General features: G+C 33.2%; 3 non-coding genes across 3 annotated transcripts; all 3 read right to left on the reverse strand.

Annotated features, from left to right (window-relative positions):
- Positions 1–224: 224 nt before the first annotated feature.
- Positions 225–434, reverse strand: LOC146995143 (small nucleolar RNA U3). Its single transcript, XR_015043755.1, has one exon. It is a non-coding gene; the product is annotated as a small nucleolar RNA U3 (small nucleolar RNA).
- Positions 435–8,830: 8,396 nt separating this feature from the next.
- Positions 8,831–8,937, reverse strand: LOC146995144 (U6 spliceosomal RNA). The gene has a single exon (XR_015043738.1). It is a non-coding gene; the product is annotated as a U6 spliceosomal RNA (small nuclear RNA).
- A 5,234-nt stretch (positions 8,938–14,171) lies between these two features.
- Positions 14,172–14,381, reverse strand: LOC146995145 (small nucleolar RNA U3). Its single transcript, XR_015043754.1, has one exon. It is a non-coding gene; the product is annotated as a small nucleolar RNA U3 (small nucleolar RNA).
- Between the last annotated feature and the right edge of the window lie 767 nt (positions 14,382–15,148).

The raw sequence follows: 15,148 nt of genomic DNA on the forward strand, positions 1-15,148 counted from the left end.
TTTACCTCACTTCGCTCTGTAAGGTAATCGTTTTCTTGCCCTCACGTGGCGTGTTTCACTTTCTTCGTACTGTAATAGCAGAGAAACCATCTCCATGTATTCTAACCTCCTTGACTGCCAATGCACCTTTGTCCTGCTAGACATTCTTTGACTATAAATTGACCTTCGTACAATGAGAGATTAAAAACTCACTGGACCATAATCTAGCCTTATAGTTATAAAAAACCACTCAGAACGAGTTCTTTCCTTCCCGTCGCCGCAATGGCGAGAGGTGCGATCATCAATGACTCGATAAAAGCCGAAGCCCTAAATCCAGTCCGCTTCACGCTCAGGAAAAAACACCTTCACACATCATCGTGGCTGGGATTTTTGCGAAGTTCGGTGAGCGAACTCGCTAATCATACTATAGAAATGATCCTATGAAGTATGATCTTGCTCTAATAAGGCCCTCTTAAAATTCGTGTCTACATTTATTTCATCACAAAAGTGGTGACTAAATATCATTATTAACAAATTTCCATCTGTAGGAATTTATATTATTAAAGGACACTATATGAAAGACTTTTATACAACACTATGTGAGTAAGTTAAACATAGACGGAAAATTGTAAAGATTAAAATTTATTGATGTTAGTGTGAAATATGATTTCGGTGGAGATTTTTATAATTCAGGAGAATTTATGATTCTATCTAAAGCCTTCTCATTAAGAACCTGCCGTTAAGTCGATAGTTGCATTCAAGCGAACCAAATGAAGTTTTACTTATGGAAGAATTATTGTAACCAGCTGTAAATATTCAAATTTTTTTTATTATTTAAGATTTACAGAATCTAACAAGAACACATATTCCTACTATTCGAAGTATCGGCTACCCTACCGTTACGAAGATTAATGAAAACATTAAGAAGGTTAGAAAAGATAGAGATAACTCACACCAAAAATCTAGCCATTTCAAATTTTACTACTTTCAAATAATTCCAAATTCCAAGTAAATGGAGGTGCATCATTTTTACATGCCTATATTGGCCTCCATTTCTGACGCCACTGAAGGCTTGGAAAACTGCATTATCAAAGAAATAGGGCTTTAACTACGCTGAAATATATTAGCTTTGCGTTTTCTTCGGGAACTACCCCACAATTTAAAGACTCGTTTCAGTGATGTACGAGTGGAAGCCCATATCGTTGGGGCCTTTTGATCTTGGGATCCCATGAATGACCGCATCAACCGCTGCCTTTGCTCAAGGAGATATGCCGCACTCATGTGGAAATTAATTTTCATCAGATTTTCAAGGGACATTTACAAAGAACATAGCACCGGGGTCCGACAGAGAAATACGCAAGAGAGAAGAGATGTCAACACACGATGAAATAATATGCCGCGGATAATATCTAAATATGTGCATTTGTAAATAGACATTGTATCCACAGATTAGTAAATAATGTGAAATATCAAAATCGCACTGCGTGCGTTATTGGTGAGAATGGCCACGCCCACACCAATATAATGTAAAGTGGCACTAAACATGTTCCCAATAAATATTGATTCTGCTTGATGTGTCATATCGTTTTAGAAGAAACGACTGCACGTCACTGATAGCATTATCTGCCGACTTTAACCTCGTCCAAATGGAATTAGCTTTTGTAACCACGCCCACATTCGTTGCATTATTTTCGGATATCAGCTCTCGGTTAGAGTAGATTCAAGGGTGCCCTTTCTATTATCAAAGTTTTCAAATTTTTATGATATACATTACTAAATGTTTTCTTAAGTATATATTGTGATCATGAGAGTTATTATCTTGCTTTGTTGTGCTGTTAAAATATATTTTATAATGTCTGTGTCTCTTTTCTTTATAACAAACTGAGATTGATTTGATCAATAGCTTTATCAAAAATTTCATTATTTTCATTGGAAAAATTCAATATTCTCTATGACTGAAAATGTAAATTGCTGCAATGCACTTAATTCAATGTCTAATTTATGAATGTTAACATCAATGAAATCTAAAATGCAAATGAAACTGGAAAGAGAAACACACTTGTGTAGTACTAAAATTAGTCAAAAAGCAACTTTAAGTTTGAGTTTCATTCAAAATCTATGCCAAAGTAAGATAGCTATTTCTTTGGCCTGACAATTTTATTCTTGCTTTGAATATAAGCAATGTTGCAAATACTGCACAAAGATCTAAATCTGCATTATTTAAACTTTTATTGTGTAGGATGTTCTAAAACAATTATTTGATAATAATTTTAAAAAAACTTCTTCAGTACGTAAAATTTAATCACTTTAAGTAATATTTTTATTCCTATGTCGTGGACAGATATACAAATTTTAGATCATGGTGTATTAATATGCTGATTATATATAGATGAATTTAGTAGCCCTGTTGATTAAAGTAGGGAATTATTTTTCGGCCCAGTACAACTGAGAGAAATATTTTGAAAATTTTACACTGAAATAGTATATGTTCTGAACTGAAATAGTTCAGAACAGTGGATGGAAGCAGGAAATAAAATCGAGATAAAAAAGCTTGTATTTATATATGGGGACAAAAAATAAATAAATAAATAAAAAATTAAAGGTTCTTTAGCTTAAAATTTCATGCTTTCCTTCTAATTAAAAATATTTTTATTAAAATGAAATCAACAGTTTCTGACTACTACGGATTAATAATTTTTAAACTCTGCATATAACAAGACATAATTCGTTTTTGATACATTTGTACGCTCATTGTAAACATCGCAAAGTGTAGCAGAAGCGTAGCGCCAACTTGCAGTCTGAATATCACAGAGACCACCGAAAGACTTTTTCCATCCTTTGACTAAAAGGCATTTGTCATTCTACAAAATGCCGAGTCGTTCTATACATTGCCTAGGTAAAGTATGCAATAATTATCATGTTTCATAGTTTGCCTAAAAACGCCAGGTATTTTGTAAAATACCTAGGTATTCTATACAATGCCGGAGTTTCATACGCTGCCGGTAATATACAGAATTTTTAGAACTCCTTTTTAATAAATTTCGTCTTCAATGATTCACATTTTTGATAAAAATGGTTTTTCAATAGTCTTAATGCCGAGTAAATGGCATTTGTTATGAAAAAATCATTCATTTTGCAGCAGCATCGCATTATATAATATTACCGTATACTTAACGTCTACCGTTAAAAGTTCCGTCCATTAAATTTTAACAGGATTATATGCAACAAAATTTCTTTTGTTGAATTTTTTGGCACTTTTCAGTTTTGCCGGCGCAGGCCATAAAGTCGCCAATAATGGTACAACTGATACGAAAAGGGATATCCTCGCTGAACCTTTTGCGCCTCATCTTCGAAACAAGTTGCAGTCATTTCTTATCAGATTGATTCTTTCTTTCAATACTGGCATAACAATTACATAGAATTTTTACCAGGCCCTAAAGCCATTCGCGGTAATTAAGTCAATTAGAATGCAATAACACCACTCATCCGAAGGCGAAAATACAGAAAAGGCACAGTCAAGGGAATTCATCAATTCTAATGAGAATGCAGTAGCGAAGTACAACATTACGGTTTTACATAATTTCTCAGTTAGCTATTCATACGAATTGAAATAATTCTTGCATTTAAACTTGTATTCCAAATTAAGATTTAACTTGAAATTAATGTAGATAATTACTGAGAGAATTAGATTTTTGTAGCGTAGTTTACGTGAGATCACTTGTGGTCATGGGATATGAACCTTCGAATCTCGATGTTGAACCAAGAAAGCATAGTAAATTCATAATTAACGCCTTTTTACAGATTTATTGTCTTTATTTATTGGCTTTAGACAAAAATTTAAGCGATATTAAAATGTTTATGCCTTCCAAATAAACAATTCTTAGGGCTAACATTTGTTAACATTTTTTACGTCAGTACTTGTGTACGGTATGTTGTCGCCAATAACGTCTGCTTGGCAAGATTTGCGCCGGCGAAACTGAAAAGTACCAATTCTTTTTATAATATATTCTTAAATCAATTTATTGCATAGATAGAACTTGATTTTAAACGTTTTATAAATCTGATATTTAATATGCCTGTATTTTTAACAAATTTTGTAAAAATCAAAATTTTATTACCACAAAAGGGGAGTGTATATACCGTCTTTACTCACGTAATAGTGCCTCTCACTTAAAAGTTGGACCCCCGTTTTGAAGCAGAAAAATCGTCAAAAGGGTACAGTATGGTGTAGTACATTTTCCCCCGCATCATAGTCGCAGCTAGACTGTTACAAATAAAAAATTGGCAGAAAAAGTGCGAGTAAATACGGTAGTTTTAGTTATTTTATTTCTACCTTGGACTAAAATATGATTTCATTATGATAAATATTATCATTACTTAATAAAGCATAAAAAAAGAAGTTCATAATACATTTTAGTGTTTTTAAAATAACTTTTACAATTACAAAGTTACAAAATTTCCTTAATGTATTAAAAATATTTAAAAAAAGAAAAAAAACTTTTAATGTATATATGCCGTTTTGGCATTGAAATAGATGGCTAATATATTCCTTTTGAAGTATAATTTTTACACATATTAACTTATAAAAATGGCATATGAATGGTTCATATTCTTCCTTCAGTATCACATGACACAACATCCCTACATATAATAAAAGAAGAAGTCTGTGTGTCTTTAGTTCGTGCTGCGCGTAACCTAATAGACCCAGAACTATGAAATTTGATATATAGGGTGCATCTAGACAAGAGCCAGGGCACCTCGAAGAGATTTTTTCAAAATTCGAATTATATTTTTTTTATTTTATCTTTTCGATTTTATCGTATCATTTTCAATAGATTAATTCTTTTAGAAACGTGGTTTTGGCTATCGTTTTTCCTTCAGACTGCTGACTGTTGAAAATATCAGATAAAATGTTGCTGTTTTTCCTTTTGTTTCTTGGACACCCAATATGCGCATCGCAATCTTCTTATTCTGACGCGCATGTGTCTCGCTAGGCACAACAGAAAGAATTTTCATTTTTCTCCCTCTCTTTATCAGCTAATGGCAAGGAGGTTTACATATTTTATTTATTGTTTTTTTATTGCAATTTTTTTATATTACGTTTTAATTACATATAATTTCAATTATGTAAAACGTTTTGCATTATTTCTTTTGGAAACAAAGTTCATGACTTCATTTATACCATTTGAATTCTGAAGATTTTACAACGGGAAGTTGGTTAATTTATTTATTAGGATAGTTAAATTTGTATTAAAGGATATTGTTTATTTCATTGTAATTTTGTTACATGTAAGACATTTTTTAAAAAAGAAATGTGGGTGTTTGTTTAAAGAAGTTGTTCTGCAGGTAAAATTCCGCACAGTTTTTAAATTTAACGTTTGATGTTCCCTTTAGGCATTTTTTCGTTACATTTAAAAGCCAGACGAAGGCTAGTCGCGTAGCTGCTAGTTAGTACCTAAAACTGTGCACATAATTTCGTGACATTCTGTGGCTAACTTTTGGCAATGGAACTGGAAGTAAATGATGGTTCTAATCTGGTAGCGTGTTAGTAACTTACTTTCAAATGCCAAAAATCCTTCTACAAAATATGATTAAACACTCCAACGCGAACTGTATGCGCAGACGATATTTGCGGTGGCGAGAAACATTCTTTAAAAGCCTGATATAAAAATTTTAATGTATTCAACTAATGTAATTTCGCGCGTCTATTTAGTAATGAATAATAATTTGGGTACTCTTCTATCATCAGGGCCGGATTCAGAAGCGTATATATGTATGCACGAGTATATGTATGTGCGCATATATGTGTGTACACACACAGATAAATAAGTACATGCACACATGAACATATATATCTATACATACATTTATGGATACCCGGTCCTGATAACAAAAGAGTAACATACTTTAATTGAATCTGCGTTTTTTTGCTTTTAAATCTCTTAGATTGTTAATTGATAACAGAATAAATTTGAAAGAAAAATTAAATATCTTACATTTCGCCACGCAGCGCTTAAAAATTAAAATATTTTAAGCTGGACAGTGGCAACCCATTTGCTTTAAATTGCTATGTTTTTTTTTAATTTAATTTGAGAGACAAATTATCTTTTGGTTTGGCCGAGTGGTAATACTGTCTGTCTACGGTAAGAACAGTTCCCGCCACGGTGTCTGGCGAGTGGCGGTCGCTATAGAAACAGGGCTAGTATATTTCAAATAGGGACGAACCAAGGGTTGCTTTATTGTTATTTTGTTTTTGGCGACTGATGGCTTAAGGGAAGTTTATCATTCGTCTTCTCGGCTTCATTCCAGCTGCACGCATCTTTTCTTAAGCCTTATATTATTACTATTAGCTCTTTTTATTCTCGTTGTTATATCATTTGTGCTAGCATTTGCTCAAATTCGCTTCTATTTAGCTTGATTTTCGTAGTGCTTTGTTAATCGCCAATTTTTTAATATGCCCTTCCAGTTTAAGAAAGGTCAACCTTTAAAGTCTCAGTCACGTCAAATCGTGTATAGTGTCGCAGAATTTTGCGCTTCTGAAGTTTCGGCGAACTCTTTAGTAATTCCTCTTCCTTAAGTTTTGAAGAGCGAAGTATCAACAATGGGTGAAAATAAACTTCTGAATACACTTGGAAAGAAATGTAAAAGCCCTGCTAATCATAAATGTGAAATTTACGATTTTGACAAATGCGTTCTACGGCAGACAATACAAGACTTTTACATCAAAGAAAAGAAAGTGCCATCTGTGCGGAAATTACTGCCTGTCTTGAGGCAAAAATTAGACTTCCCGTGGCAAAAAGACTCTTTGTGCAAAGTTTTGTGTTCAATGAATTTTCGTTGGAATGCGTAGAAAAAAAAAAAAAATCTTATCGAAAGACCTCACATTGTATTTTGGAGGAACAATTATTTACGCGAAATGAGAAAACTCAGAGCAAGTGAACGAACGCCACATCGTTTACATCGATGAAACATGGATTGACAGCAATTTAACTTTTAAGAAATTTTGGCAACATGATACGGTTTTGGGCGCACAGCCAGTTTCCCTTAGCAAGCCCTCCATGGAGGCATCCCTCCTCTTAGGCCGGGAGGCTTTCCGTAATCATATAAACCAACCCAAACCACTGGTAATTAAGGAAAAAGCAGTTTCGATTTTAATTCACCTTCGCTTCCTTCCGCCATTAAATTAACCAGCTTTTGGTTTAGTTTAAAGGTATGAGAAAAGAAGAAATGTTCGCAAAAAGTATTTATTGAGAGCATGGGTATGTAAAAAAATGCTTTTACTTTCAAGATGATTCTATATACATTTAATGATGAAATTTTTAGTCATTATTAAAGCACAAGCAATAAATTAACAGAAAATTTTGAAATAAAAACATAGCAGAACGTCATTTAAAGACTGAAGAAATTGCTTTGAATGTTCACGGTAGATCAGCTAGAGGGGAGAACTATAAAAATTAAATTTATTTTATATTTATGAAGTGCGTCTATACTATATAAAGAGAATGGGGTAATCAAGTAGATTTCTAAGATGTCATCTATGATTTTGCAAGCAAACAAATAAACAAAAAAGAAGCAAAATAATAGCATGATTTTTTTAAATGTCGAAATTAAAATTTTTCTTCAAAAATAAACACGGATTTTTAAATTTATTTCCCTACAAGCTTATTTTTACTCATTGTACATCTAGAGGGATTGCAAATTTAGCGACTTGTACCTCACACGGAAAAATCAAAGACCGTTTCTTGACTGCAAAAGCTTTATCTACGCCATCGAATTTCATTTTCGGAAATTGGATGTCGGGGTCGACGCAAAGGGTCAACAAGCATTTTACTTGAAACTAAAACAAAATGTGAATATCGCCAAATCATCTTTAAATGCGCCAAGGTGGCAAACTCAGAAGTAAGTCTTCAAGACACCCCTACGAAAAATGGGTTAGGGCTCGTTTCTACGGCAACAGACAGCTGCAGACAAACTGGCGAGAGCTGTTCTTACCATAGACAGACAGTACACTTCTTTTATATCGCCAAGTTTTCTGGTTAAATTTGAATGATAAATATCTCATGATTTTAAACGGCTTTTAAATCTCTGAATATGATTATGCTTATGAACGGCTTATGAAGAGCTTAGGAACGGCTTTTAAATCTCTGAATTTTATACCACAAATTCCTTAAATTCCCACAAATATGAAATAAATCAAAACCGAAATTTAAAATTCGGGTTTCGAATTGCACACCTTTGGGTAGAGGACTATAGAGTGTTTAAAATTTGGTTCCAAAAGTTGTTCTGCAATACGATTAAACTGGAAATATTGCGTTTTGCTGATTGGCAACACACTTCTTTTATTTCACTGAGTTTTCTGATTAAATCTGAAACATAAATATTTTATGCTTTGCTGAGTGGCAACATTAAACTTTTAAATCTACGAGTTTTTAATGAAAAGTTCCTTAAATTCGCACAAAATATAAAATAAATAAAACTCAGCGAGGAACATTCAAGCATACATGTACACGTAGATTCTTCATTATTTAATGATGTCACACAAATCAAAAGCAAATTCTTCAGACAATGGCTCTCAGAGTTTTCACTAATGATGTTTTCCTCCTGAGGTTATGCACAATGATTTAAAAATTACTTCCATCAATAAAAACATTTTGAGCTTTCTTTTAAGATTTTATGATAACTGTGAGCGTCATCACTTTGAAGTCGTAAATTAAGTTAATGACAGATCGTCCAAAAATAAAAGATGGGAGTTCATATTATTTGAGACTTTCGTGGGGCCCCGGCTGAATTTCTCAACAAACCGTAAATGTATACAAACAACGGAGGTTCGAGAGATTTATCAAGTAGAGAAAAAAATGTGGAACGCTTCACGATTTTGCGTGTCATCCTTGCGCAGGGGCCATGCTAATCTTCTCTGTATCGTTCCAATTTTAGTATATGCACTGCCGAAGCGAGTACAATCCGAATTTGCATCTCACACCTATATATGGGAACATTTAATGATGGAATAACTAAACTGGTGGGTACGTTGTGTAGAACAACACAGCGAGCTGTAGTAATTTGCAGTTTTATCATTATGTAGTTATTCATACGCGAACAGTTTTTGACCGTTCTTACGCGGAGATTATATTTTCAATAGAAGTTAATATTTTACATTTTCTCCTCAGCTTTATAAAATTAGAAACGCAGATTCCCAAATTTTTTTCATACCTTTCTTTCGGTAGAAAGTTCATGCGCATTTTCTTTTGTCAAGGCCAAATTATACTCAAGGCCTGTGCTAGTGTGAATCTATTCTTTTGTGTTTTCGCTAGGCTCCGTGAAATTTCTACTGACCGCGAGATGGCGCTACTCTTCTGCTACACTTTGCGACGTTTACAATGAGCAGAAGTATACCACAAACAAGTATGCTCTTGTTATATGGAAAATTTAATAACAATTAATCTCTAGTAGTCAGAAATTATACATTTCTTCTAAACAAAAATATTTTTATTTAGAAAGAAAGCATGAAATTTCAAGTTATCCCACTCGATTTTAATTCCTGCTTGCATCTAGATATATGCTATTTTGAATTGTACTTATTAGAGCTTCTTATTCTAACCCCTTCGCGCCGACTGTCACGTCTACGTGCCAGCAACGAACACACTCACCTACCGGCCGACACGCAGGCGTGACAGAGCATTTTCCCGTCTACTGCCTACTGTCATGTGTTTGTCCTGGAACGAATTTGTGCCACGTATTTGTCCTGGAACGTTTTTCAAACTATAATTTCTGCCACAAGATGGCACTGTATGTCCATATGGTTTCAGATACATGTACATTAGACCTTCTACTCCAAATAAGAGAAGCATGACTCACATACACGTGTTTTTGATTATATAAACAAACGGCGAACTAAATGTTTCCGAATGGCGTGATTTATGACGTCTCTTTAAATCACACTTTATTCGCACGTGGTAGTTGTTTATTGTAAGCAGAAGTTTTATATGCGCTAAAGCGTTGAGTATTTCGGTTTGCAGTTCAGTGTTTAGAAAATAATTATATCTTGTTAGACGTGAATTCTTTCTGTTTTTACCGTTGCAATGTCGAAGCGTCGAAATGATGCAAAATATTTCAAATATTGATTCTGAAATTCTGATATTCTTATATTGATTCTGAAAGATTAACTGAAAGACATTTTCCAAAACTTTGTTCAGAAGAGACTGATAAGAAAATGAGACGACGATGCTTCGTTTGTTCACATTTTCGGAAAAATACTCCAAAACGGCAAATGAGTTATTACTAGTTCAAGGAATGTAACATAGGACTGTGTGTAGATCCCTGTTTTCAAATTTTTCATACGAAAAGAGAGTTTTAAGTAATATATTTAGTTTTCAGATGTATAATGTTAAAAGTCCTAAAATGGTGAGTAATTAAAATAAAATGTGTAAAATGTGCATTTAAACAAGAAATAAGGTAATTAAAATATATATATATAAAAATATTTACAAAGCATAAGCCGTTAAAATACTCTATAGAGCATCATTAAACAATGCGTTGATACTTTGGAAATTTCATGGATTTAGGCTTAGTAGCAAAAAAGCCCCCGGCCCTGGAAAGACGTTCGCGGAAGACACTGCCGGCCTCCGCGCGCGTTTTCGCTACCCGGCTCGAAGGGGCTAATTTAAAGGTAAATTTAGAACATCTGTTTTACTTTTCAGTTATTTATACAGAACGAAGTTAGCAAGCTTCAGAACATAAACTATTTCACCGCGAAAGTTTCATCATATTCCTATCAATTGTCCTGGGCAACAAAATAATTTACTACCCTATATTAAATATATAATTAATAAATTAAAATCTAAAATTGTATATCTTTTTTTTTAATACATAAGAGAAAAATATTACTAAAAGAGATTTGATTTTAAGTGCTGAAGACTTTTTTCCTTCCTAATTATTATCAAATAATGTTTTGGGGGGTTGGATTAAATGATAAATGTTAAAATAATGCAGATTTAGAGCTCTGAAGAGTAATGCAACATTACAGATATTCAAAATAATACCAAGTATTCCAATATCACAAAGTAACCCTGAATATCAAGTATTCCAATATCACCGGCAGCATATAATAATGACATTAACCATAATGAATCATATAATGCGTCTGACCCAAATTAGTTGCTATATTTGAATACATTTGTACTGATTATTGATACTGTAAATTTTATAATTTCGTTTCAACATTTTTCACAAATTTCAGGGTGTTACGTTACCAATCAACAACATTTACTTACCAAGTATTCCCTCCTCATATCAGTACCAAATTGGTTTAAAAAATCTAGAGTTGCCACATCTTTACGCCACGCCCCATTTTGTAAAGACTCCTCATCAGTATTCGCAAAAAACTATCTTCAAGCTAAGGAATTGTGAATTCATTGATGTGTCCCGTCTATACGAGTTAATTTCCCTTATAAAGTCCTCCATGAAGGAATTTCTCAGGCAGACATCCGTCGTAGGTTTGCCTTAATCACATAAACGTGATCGTTCCGATTTACTGGCGGAAGGGTACTTACTTGCAAAATGGGGCGTGGCTTAAAACCGTGCGAACCCTCTAAATTTGCCTCAGTAAAATTGTCTCCAAATAAATGCTACATTTGTACCAAGGAATTCAATATCACCAGCATATAATAATGACATACATGGCATTAACCGCAATGAATCAAATATAAAATTTGAATACTAAGTACTTCAATATCGTTGACAGCATTTAATAAAATATAAAGCCTTATTCGAGAAAATAAAAATGTATTCTCTCTATTAATTTACATATATTACCTCATGAATTTCCATTACATGAAGGAAAATCGCAAAACACTCAACAAGGTAACCACAAATTCAAGTTCAACACACTCATACATGACACTGATTAAAATGAGGTACGCTCTAGAGAATTTTGAAGATAGGACAGAGAGTATTCAAATGACCTGACTCAAAGTTAAAAGATAGTACAGCTAAAAAGTAATAAATTTCATAAAAAATGAATGCAATTAACATTTCTTATAAATTATATGCATCCTTAAATTTTAATTGCATTGAATTCACTTCTTAGAGTGGATTGCAATGCAATTGGGAAAAAAATAAATAAATAAATATGCCTCAAACAGTATACATATATAGTAGGTTAAAATATCATTTTAGTAAAAAACAGATATTTGTCCAGTATGATAGAACATTTTTATGACATGAAGATGAAGAAATATGTAATGTAAGAACATAATAAATAGTGCAATATAATCAATAATCAGTGCTCATATACTATAGGCATGCACATTTTCTGAGATTTCAACACACTGAATGTACACTTAGGACGCAGTATCTCAATGTAAACTAAATACACATCACAGAAGTTTACAGTGCGGATCAGAATAAAAATTTACACAAATATTTCTATTCTTTGAGAGAAAAAAAAAATTAGATTTAATTCACATGAGCTAGGTTTACAGCGATTTAGAAGGTGTTACTGACAGATTCATTTATTCCATGAGGATTGTGAGGGTACACAAGAAGTAGGGAGCAGTTACTTGCATGAAATGAACTAAATTAAAAAATAATTCTAAATATGACTTGGCTATCAAACAAATTTGGAGTTGACAAAGAGATTTTTTACAGCACCCTCGAATAACGGTAAGACGAGAAGTATTGAGTCGAACACACATACATACACATATTAAGAAGCTTGTTTATATACAAAAGAACATTTCAAAACAATTTTAAAGGTTTAAAACCTTGCGTGATGATGGGTTTTGTTAAAGAAATTCTGTATTATATATTTATATTAAATCTGTATTACATGTAACATCAGTTATATGTTGCGACTAATTATTTAAATGAAACCATAAAAAATTTGTTAAAAAGAAGAAAACTTTTCAGTATGGCATGCTACAATATACCATCCGGTATTACTATTAGTAAAGAGCGATAATTTTTAAATGAAATACACATCTTGTTATTAACGAGCTATTTTACAAATGTTGAATGTATAGCCTAAGCATTGCGGTTTGCGATTGCCACCCAGTGATGAAATTCACGAAAAGCACTGCCGACAAAGAGGTTAGAACTCATGGAGATGCCCTCCACGCAGTCAAAGGGAAGCCAAAAAAGGGGGAAAGCATGGCCTTAGTAGTGGTGCCTTAGAAAGATTGATGTGCTCTTACCACACCCAATTTTGTTCCTGGTAGTCGTAAAGGATCGCAGATTCTTCACGCCCTTTTTCCTTTCCTTTTCTCGCCATTTCATTTCATTTCTACATTATGTAAATTTCTACATTATATAATTGCATCCTGTAATTAATGAATGTATTGTGTTAAAAGTATTGTGAACACAAAACAGTAACTATGTACTCAAACTGTAATTTAATTATACTTTATTTATTCTAAGTATGTATATAATTCTCAAATTTTTCACGTGATAAATATTACTTATGTTTCGAAAACACTTAATTTGAATAAACAATGATAGAAATATGTAAATTTTACGTTGTTATTTTAAAACTCACACAACAAATGTGACTAAATATCAAATCCAGTTATTATATATTTACTTGAGCACAAAATAAAATGTAGTTAAACATATAAAAGGTAACACACCTGTAATGTAATTATGATCAGACATTAAAGTAAACTGTTTTCTTTTCCATGGAGAGCTTGCCACTCCCCTTGTTTACTTATCGTTTTGTCATCACATATCAGTTAATTACGAATATCACTCTTAGTGTTATTATGAAAAGGTAAATCTGAGAACTATATATCTTTCTTCGTGTACTGTACACAAAGAAAATAATCAAACTCTTTCTTGAAGGTCATTTAAACACACGTTCTAAAACATTCCTTTACATGGAAATGTAGACATTATTTCGCTGTAACAATTCAGTGCCTTTCAGATCTACGCATACAAAATCAGAAAACAGACTGAGAACTTGAAACCAGCTGGTGTTTTACCTCACTTCGCTCTGTAAGGTAATCGTTTTCTTGCCCTCACGTGGCGTGTTTCACTTTCTTCGTACTGTAATAGCAGAGAAACCATCTCCATGTATTCTAACCTCCTTGACTGCCAATGCACCTTTGTCCTGCTAGACATTCTTTGACTATAAATTGACCTTCGTACAATGAGAGATTAAAAACTCACTGGACCATAATCTAGCCTTATAGTTATAAAAAACCACTCAGAACGAGTTCTTTCCTTCCCGTCGCCGCAATGGCGACAGGTGCGATCATCAATGACTCGATAAAAGCCGAAGCCCTAAATCCAGTCCGCTTCACGCTCAGGAAAAAACACCTTCACACATCATCGTGGCTGGGATTTTTGCGAAGTTCGGTGAGTGAACTCGCTAATCATACTATAGAAATGATCCTATGAAGTATGATCTTGCTCTAATAAGGCCCTCTTAAAATTCGTGTTTACATTTATTTCATCACAAAAGTGGTGACTAAATATCATTATTAACAAATTTCCGTGTGTAGGAATTTATATTATTAAAGGACACTATATGAAAGACTTTTATACAACACTATGTGAGTAAGTTAAACATAGACGGAAAATTGTAAAGATTAAAATTTATTGATGTTAGTGTGAAATATGATTTCGGTGGAGATTTTTATAATTCAGGAGAATTTATGATTCTATCTAAAGCCTTCTCATTAAGAACCTGCCGTTAAGTCGATAGTTGCATTCAAGCGAACCAAATGAAGTTTTACTTATGGAAGAATTATTGTAACCAGCTGTAAATATTCAAATTTTTTTTATTATTTAAGATTTACAGAATCTAACAAGAACACATATTCCTACTATTCGAAGTATCGGCTACCCTACCGTTACGAAGATTAATGAAAACATTAAGAAGGTTAGAAAAGATAGAGATAACTCACACCAAAAATCTAGCCATTTCAAATTTTACTACTTTCAAATAATTCCAAATTCCAAGTAAATGGAGGTGCATCATTTTTACATGCCTATATTGGCCTCCATTTCTGACGCCACTGAAGGCTTGGAAAACTGCATTATCAAAGAAATAGGGCATTAACTACGCTGAAATATATTAGCTTTGCGTTTTCTTCGGGAACTACCCCACAATTTAAAGACTCGTTTCAGTGTTGTACGAGTGGAAGCCCATATCGTTGGGGCCTTTTGATCTTGG

This window comes from Stegodyphus dumicola, chromosome 10, assembly GCF_044657685.1.
Source record: "Stegodyphus dumicola isolate Sdum_Otavi_A_Nest chromosome 10, ASM4465768v1".
In the NCBI taxonomy this organism is placed as follows: Eukaryota; Metazoa; Arthropoda; class Arachnida; order Araneae; family Eresidae; genus Stegodyphus; species Stegodyphus dumicola.